Genomic DNA, 7148 nt, shown 5'->3' on the forward strand with positions numbered 1-7148 from the left:
TTCACTAATTTGTGGAATTGTCAGAGAAGTCACTCCTTCCTCCTCCTCCTCAAGCTCCTTTAACCCCTCTTGTTTAGCATGAATCCAAGGGTCTTAAGACACTTTCTAAAAATTTCCCACTGGTGCTAATATAATTGTGGGAATTTTTTAGTATCCTTACATATTGGGATTTAGCATTGGCCCTGCTTAGGCTAGGAGGCAGCTGTTTTAGAGTCCATTTGCTCTTGAATACTGACTAAAACATACCTAAAACTTGTTTTGCATCTCTACCAGAGGCATTTTAAGGCTACCTACCATCAACAATGCTGAAGAAAGGGTAACCTGAGTGGGGAAGTTACATAAATGTTGTAGGAATTCTGATTTTTGTCCAATAACTTTAACGGAGTTAATCAAGTTCTAAATACTTTAGTATTAAATCACCTGAAAATAAAGCCAATGTCATCAAATCTACCATCACTTTTCAGTTCAAATGATATAACCTAGCCCATAGTCTCTGCTCTGCCCTCACAACCAGATATTTTTCTAATAGTGAAGACTGCATTTCAATTGAACCCAGGTTGTCCAAAGAAAATCTAGTTTTCCAAAACAAACGGGCTGTTCATTGGTTTGATTTACTGCTGAATGCCTGTAAATATAGTAGTAATACAAAATTATGTAACATGTTGACTTAATTATTGAAGCTGTCAATATTCCATTGCATAGGATCACATTCTGCTGCCCTTACTCCCCGTGAATAGTACCTTACCTCACCAGGACTCTTTGCAGAATAAAGTGCTATTCAAACTGAGTCTGACAATCAGGCCTTTCATTGTGTTTTAACATAAGCTCCATGAGAGGGGACAATGTTTTCTGCATTTTGTACAGTGCTGAGCAATATAGCAGCATAATAAATACTGAAAACCAATGAAAACATTATTAGACTAAAGATTATGTAGTATTTTAACAGAACTGTTCTGCCTAATTAGATTAAAGTGTTAGTTGCAAGTTGTCCCCCTACCGTGTGTATTTATGCAGGATGCAAGCCTATCTATTGTACCAATAAGTCTCCACCTTTTCCTTCTTAAAAAATGATAGATCTATTATGAAAGTGAAATTAGAAACAGTCTAGCAAACAGGGAAAAATATTGTTCACCAGAAAATCAGCAAAACTAGGAGCCTATTTGCAGTCATCACACATTTTCCTCTTTACTAAATTAATGTTTCATTGAATTTCTTTAAAGATTATTTGCAGAAAGTAAACAGCCAAGCCAGGAATAAGGATCAGTGGGGATTGAATAGATGGTACTTAGGATATAATTTGTTTGAGGATAATCAAACTAGGTGAGGGGAAGCTACTTTAGATTAGATCCGTGATCCAACCATGGGCAAATAAAGCAGAAACTTCACAATTGGGGCCCAGTTTGGCATCAGAGTGCACAGGTAATTCCTACAGACTAGGTTTACTTGGGTCCTGGCTCAGTGCAGATGGCTGGACTAGACGGCTTCTCAAGGTCCCTTCCAGCCTTACATTTCTATGTTCTATGTCTCAGGATTCTTACCTTGCTCCCACTCCTAGCTGGGGGAACCTCAAAATTCAGGTTGATTCAGGTCCTGTATAGCTTAAAATCCATCTCTACAGCTACCGAATAACAGTTCAGAAAAACATCTGCATGGATTTTCTGATCTGGACAGGATAAGGATTTTATCTTTTCACTATCATATTTAAAAGGATCCAATTTGTAAATACATTTCCCTTTGTTCCTAATAGCATTAAATCCCACTACTCAGAAGGCATCTGCACTGCTTGCCTTGTATTTCTCTTCCCTGTGATCAGAAAACAGTTAAGACAGTCAGAGTAATTAAATTCAATCTGAGACACTCCTGGAACTTCTCCGTTCAGCCTCCTTGCAGCTTTCTAAATGGAGATAATTGAAACTCAAAAAGGCAGGCAGGAGTAAACACATCCTAAGCAGTTTATGTTCACTCTTCATTTCCTTCCCAGAGGGAAATGGTCACATAATATATAAATCACATTTTCTGTAAGAATGCCTTGCACAGATACTATCTATTTTGACATTTGAGGACCTAAAATATTAAATGGATTCTGATGACTATTGCAGCAAATTTTTTGTAATACATGGCAAATATTTGAATAAATGTAAGTCACCTCTGAGAATGGATCATTCACCCATTCATATGTCCTGCTATCAAATCATTTTATACGTCCTGCTATCAAATCATTGCTTTCCGAGTGGCTGAGAAGAGAATAACTATAACCCAATGGCCGGCACTCTGCACATCTGACATGAAGACCAAATGGTGCCCTTCTGGTCTATTCAAAATCAGCTTAATTAAGAATTGGCTTCTGGCTCTCCCTTTAGTTACCAGGGTAAGCAATAACTCTTGTTGAGCCAGAAGTAATAACTGAAAAATGGCTGGCCCCCTTCAGCTTCTAATCAAAATGCTTCAATGATTATTGTGAAGTGAAAAGTGGTTTTCTTGTCATAACTTTCACTACGGAGGAAATATCACCACTTACGTTTGCGTTTGCAGTGTTTCTGTTCTGTGCTCTGAGATGCAATTTTCTGTAGTTATCTGTATCCCCCCTGCCTGTCAACTACTGACAAATGAATTCATGATGGAAAAAAATGAAACACCTCTGCAGAGAGAGTAGGAGTGAATTAGAAATTTATAAATCTGATTAACCCCCTTCACTTCTCAATTCTTCTGCAACATATTCCTACAGATAAAGAGGACATTAGAATATGCCTGGAACATACATCCAACCCCATAAGCATTCTGGGTGATCATGGTTGGTAATGGATGCTATTAATCAGGAGAAATGGTTCCACAGAGCAAGAAAGAACTATCTACTGGTTGTAGCACAGGATGAGGTGACTGAACGCCTGCTCTGCCAATGATCCACTGTGACTTTAGATAAGATAATCTGTGCCTCAGGTTACCCAGTTGTGAAATGAGGATCATTTAGTTCTCATATGGGTGTTTTCATGCCTAATGTTTGCAGAATAATGCAGCATGATCAAAACAAAATATTTTAAATAAGGTTCAAGTGTCAGTGTAAACTGTGACTTAGGGAAGTCCCTTTCTTAAACCATATAAGTGAAGGGCCTAAGTCTTGACATCAATTGTTTCTGTGCGGGCAACACCCAGAAATTGTCAGGTCTTAGACTAGTTTAAGAGAACAGCTTCAACACTGTCACTTTCGACTGTTTCTTGTTATTCCCAATTTATGTAAATATCCTTAATGTTACACTGCTGTCTCGTCACACTCTGCTGTTGGTGCCATTGCACTTCTATAACTAGGACAAAAATGAGCATTGCTGGACGTTTGCAAACTCTGATCATGACTGCCATACCATATTCATACTTCCTTGAACACTGTCCTTCATGCCAGTCCATAAGGCCACTAACCTCTTCTCCCCAAGCCTTGCTATACCATGATGCCCACAAAAAATTGCCAATAGCAGCCAGGACAAGAGCCAGCTGGTGATAATTTGATAAATATGGGGTTGGAGGGAACATCCATTGCATCTCTTATCCCTCTCCTACATTTTTATTCTCTTGTTTTCTTTAGGAGTTCTTTGGAGTGGGGCCTTAAACTATGTGTGGAGAGCCCTGACACATCTAGGCACCCCTTTGCAGGTGATAAAATCATTAAAAAAAGAGGAAGACATTATTCCTGTGTCACTGGAGCTCCGCAACCGTGTTGCCTGTGCGGATCCAGAGCAATTAAAAGCAAAATCATCAATATCAAGACTGAACAGCTTTTACCTGTATCTTGGGCTGCTTAGCTAACAAGGAGCCGTTATCCCATCCTGTTCCCTTCCCTATGGGATAATAAGGTGGTCATCACCGGGGTAACACTTATATTTGCTTTACATTTAAAAAAAACCAACAAAACTGTGGTAGAATCCCAGTCTCTAGTTCCTATTCAGTTCTGAAGCACAACATAAAAGAAAGTAACAGTAGTTATGAGAGGAAGAGGGAACCAGCAGAGGACTTGAGAGTCCTGGGCTCATTTCCCTGCTCTGCCACAAACTTCCTGTGTGATCTTGGGCAAGTCACTTAGCTTCTCTGTGCCTCAGTTCCCCATGTGTAACATGGGGTTAATAGCAGTTCCCTACCTTACAGGGGTGTTGTGAAGATAAATACATTAAAAGATTGTGAACTGCTTTGAGATCTACTGAAGAAAAGCGCTACACAGGCAATGGGTATTATTGTTATTAGGGGGAGGAAACACCTACTGACTTTCTGGGACAGGGGGAGAAGAGAAGGAAGACCGATAAGGAGGGAGGGAAAGTGTTTTACATTAACTCTGTAATACTCATATCCTGAAATGATAAAACTCTGACCTTTGGCTGCAGAGTTTGTGCTGCATAAACAGCTCAGCCTTCACCCTCAGTTTATTCAGCCCAGGATACAGTTATTACATCTCAAAGAGAAAGCACCCTCTACTTGTTATTCTGTTAGACTGATTCTGCACACCGTGTTAGCCAGAAGGCTGAGCACAGGGCTCGGCTTCCTAAGATTATGCATTCATTTTTTTGTAGAGAGACAGCTGCCTTTGTTTGGCTGGATGATTACAAATAAGGCACAAGCTCTGCGACGTGTGCGCTTTGGTCTTTTCAAATTCAATTACATATAACTATATTATTTATACATTTACTGGTAATCAGAAGAGGAGATTGTGGGTGATGACATTCATACCCAGTAATAAGACACAAGACTGACGTTTCCAGCCAAAGAAAAGGTCACCCGGTCTTCTTTTGATATTAATTGCAATGCTGACAACACTGTTTATCTTCAAATAGTTTACAGCATTTCCACAAGACTCTTCGTTTCTATCAACAGTGGGTCTATCTATAATGGCAGGGGGAGAAAAAGCGGAGTGGCAATGAGAGAGAGTGTTCCACACTCAGAGACTGAAAGGACAGGGGAGTCGCATCTTACGCGGGGGTTAGGTTCTGAAGTCAGCGTGTAAGGCGAAAATCATATATAGTCAAACGCTCATTGAGTGGAATGGCAGGCGGAATCTCTCACACTACAGGTACAGTATTTAAATTGTTATTTTTCTTTTTTTTGTTTTGCTGAGCACGCATAGTTAAAATCGCGTACGTTAAATGCGCCTATGATTCGGCTCCACTGGATTTCTAGTATTGAACAATTGCTTTCTCGCTGAGCGGATACATAGAATCATAGAAGATTAGGGTTGGAAGAGACCTCAGAAGTTCATCTAGTCCAACCCCCTGCTCAAAGCAGGACCAACCCCAACTAAATCATCCTAGCCAGGGCTTTGTCAAGATGGGCCTTAAAAACATCTAAGGATGGAGATTCCACTACCTCCCTAGGTAACCCATTCCAGTGCTTCACGACCCTCTTAGTGAAATAGTGTTTCCTAATATCCAGCCGAGACCTCCACCACTGCAACTTGAGACCATTGCTCCTTGTTCTGTCATCTGCCACCATTGAGAACAGCCGAGCTCCATCCTCTTTGGAACCCCTCTTCAGGTAGTTGAAGGCTGCTATCAAATCCCCCCTCACTCTTTTCTGCAGACTAAATAACCCCAGTTCCCTCAGCCTCTCCTCATAAGTCATGGGCCCCAGCCCCCTAATCATTTTCATTGCCCTCCGCTCGACTCTCTCCAGTTTGTCCACATCCTTTCTGTAGTGGGGGCCCCAAAACTGGATGCAGTACTCCAGATGTGGCCTCACCAGTGCCGAATAGAGGGGAATAATCACTTCCCTCAATCTGCTGGCAACGCTCCTACTAATGCAGCCCAATATGCTGTTAGCCTCCTTGGCAACAAGGGCACACTGCTGAATCATATCCAGCTTCTCGTCCACTAATCCCCAGGTCCTTTTCTGCAGAACTGCCACTTAGCCACTCGGTCCCCAGCCTGTAGCAGTGCATGAGATTCTTCTGTCCTAAGTGCAGGACTCTGCACTTGTCCTAGTTAAACCTCATCAGATTTCTTTTGGCCCAATCCTCCAATTAGTCTAGGTCACTCTGCACCCTATCCCTACCCTCCAGCATATCTACCTCTCCCCCCCAGCTTAGTGTCATCTGCGAACTTGCTGAGGGTGCAATCCATCTCATCATCCAGATCATTAATGAAGATGTTGAACAAAATTGGCCCCAGGCACTCTGCTTGATACCGGCTGCCAACTAGACATCGAGCCGTTGACCACTACCCATTGAGCCCGACAATCTAGCCTGCTTTCTATCCACATTATAGTCCATTCATCCAATCCATACTTCTTTAACTTGCTGGCAAGAATACTGTGGGAGACCGTATCAAAAGCTTGGCTAAAGTCAAGGTATATCATGTCCACTGCTTTCCCCCATATCCAGAGCCAGTTATCTCATCATAGAAGGCAATCAGGCTGGTCGGGCATGACTTGCCCTTGGTGAATCCATGTTGACTGTTCCTGATCACCTTCCTCTCCAAGTGATTCAAAATGGATTCCTTGAGGACCTGCTCCATGATTTTTCCAGGGACTGAGGTGAGGCTGACTGGTCTGTAGTTCCCCAGTTTTTCCTTCTTCCCTTTTTTAAAGATGGGCACTATATTTGCTTTTTTCCAATCATCCAGGACCTCCCCCCGATTGGCACGAGTTTTCAAAGATAATGGCCAATGACTCTGCAATCACATCAGCCAACTCCATCAGCACCCTCAGATGCATTGCATCCTGCCGCATGGACTTGTGCATGTCCAGCTTTTCTAAAAAGTCTTTAACCTGTTCTTTCACCACTGAGGGCTGCTCACCTCCTCCCCATACTATGCTGCCCAGTGCAGCAGTCTGGGAGCTGACTTCGTTTGTGAAGACCGAGACAAAAAAAGCATTGAGTACTTCAGCTTTTTCCACATCATCTGTCACTAGGTTTCCTCCTCCATTCATTAAGGATCCCACACTTTCCCTGACCTTGTTCTTGTTGCTAACATACCTGTAAAAACCCTTCTTGCTACCCTTCGCATCCCTTGCTAGCTGCAATTTCAATTGTGCTTTGACCTTCCTGATTACATCCCCGCATGCTCGAGCAATATTTTTATACTCCTCCCTAGTCGTCTGTCCAAGTTTCCACTTCTTGTAAGCTTCCTTTTTGTGTTTAAGCTCACTGAAGATTTCTCTGTTAAGCCAAGCTGGTT

This window comes from Emys orbicularis, chromosome 6 (assembly GCF_028017835.1).
Source record: "Emys orbicularis isolate rEmyOrb1 chromosome 6, rEmyOrb1.hap1, whole genome shotgun sequence".
Lineage (NCBI taxonomy): Eukaryota > Metazoa > Chordata > Testudines > Emydidae > Emys > Emys orbicularis.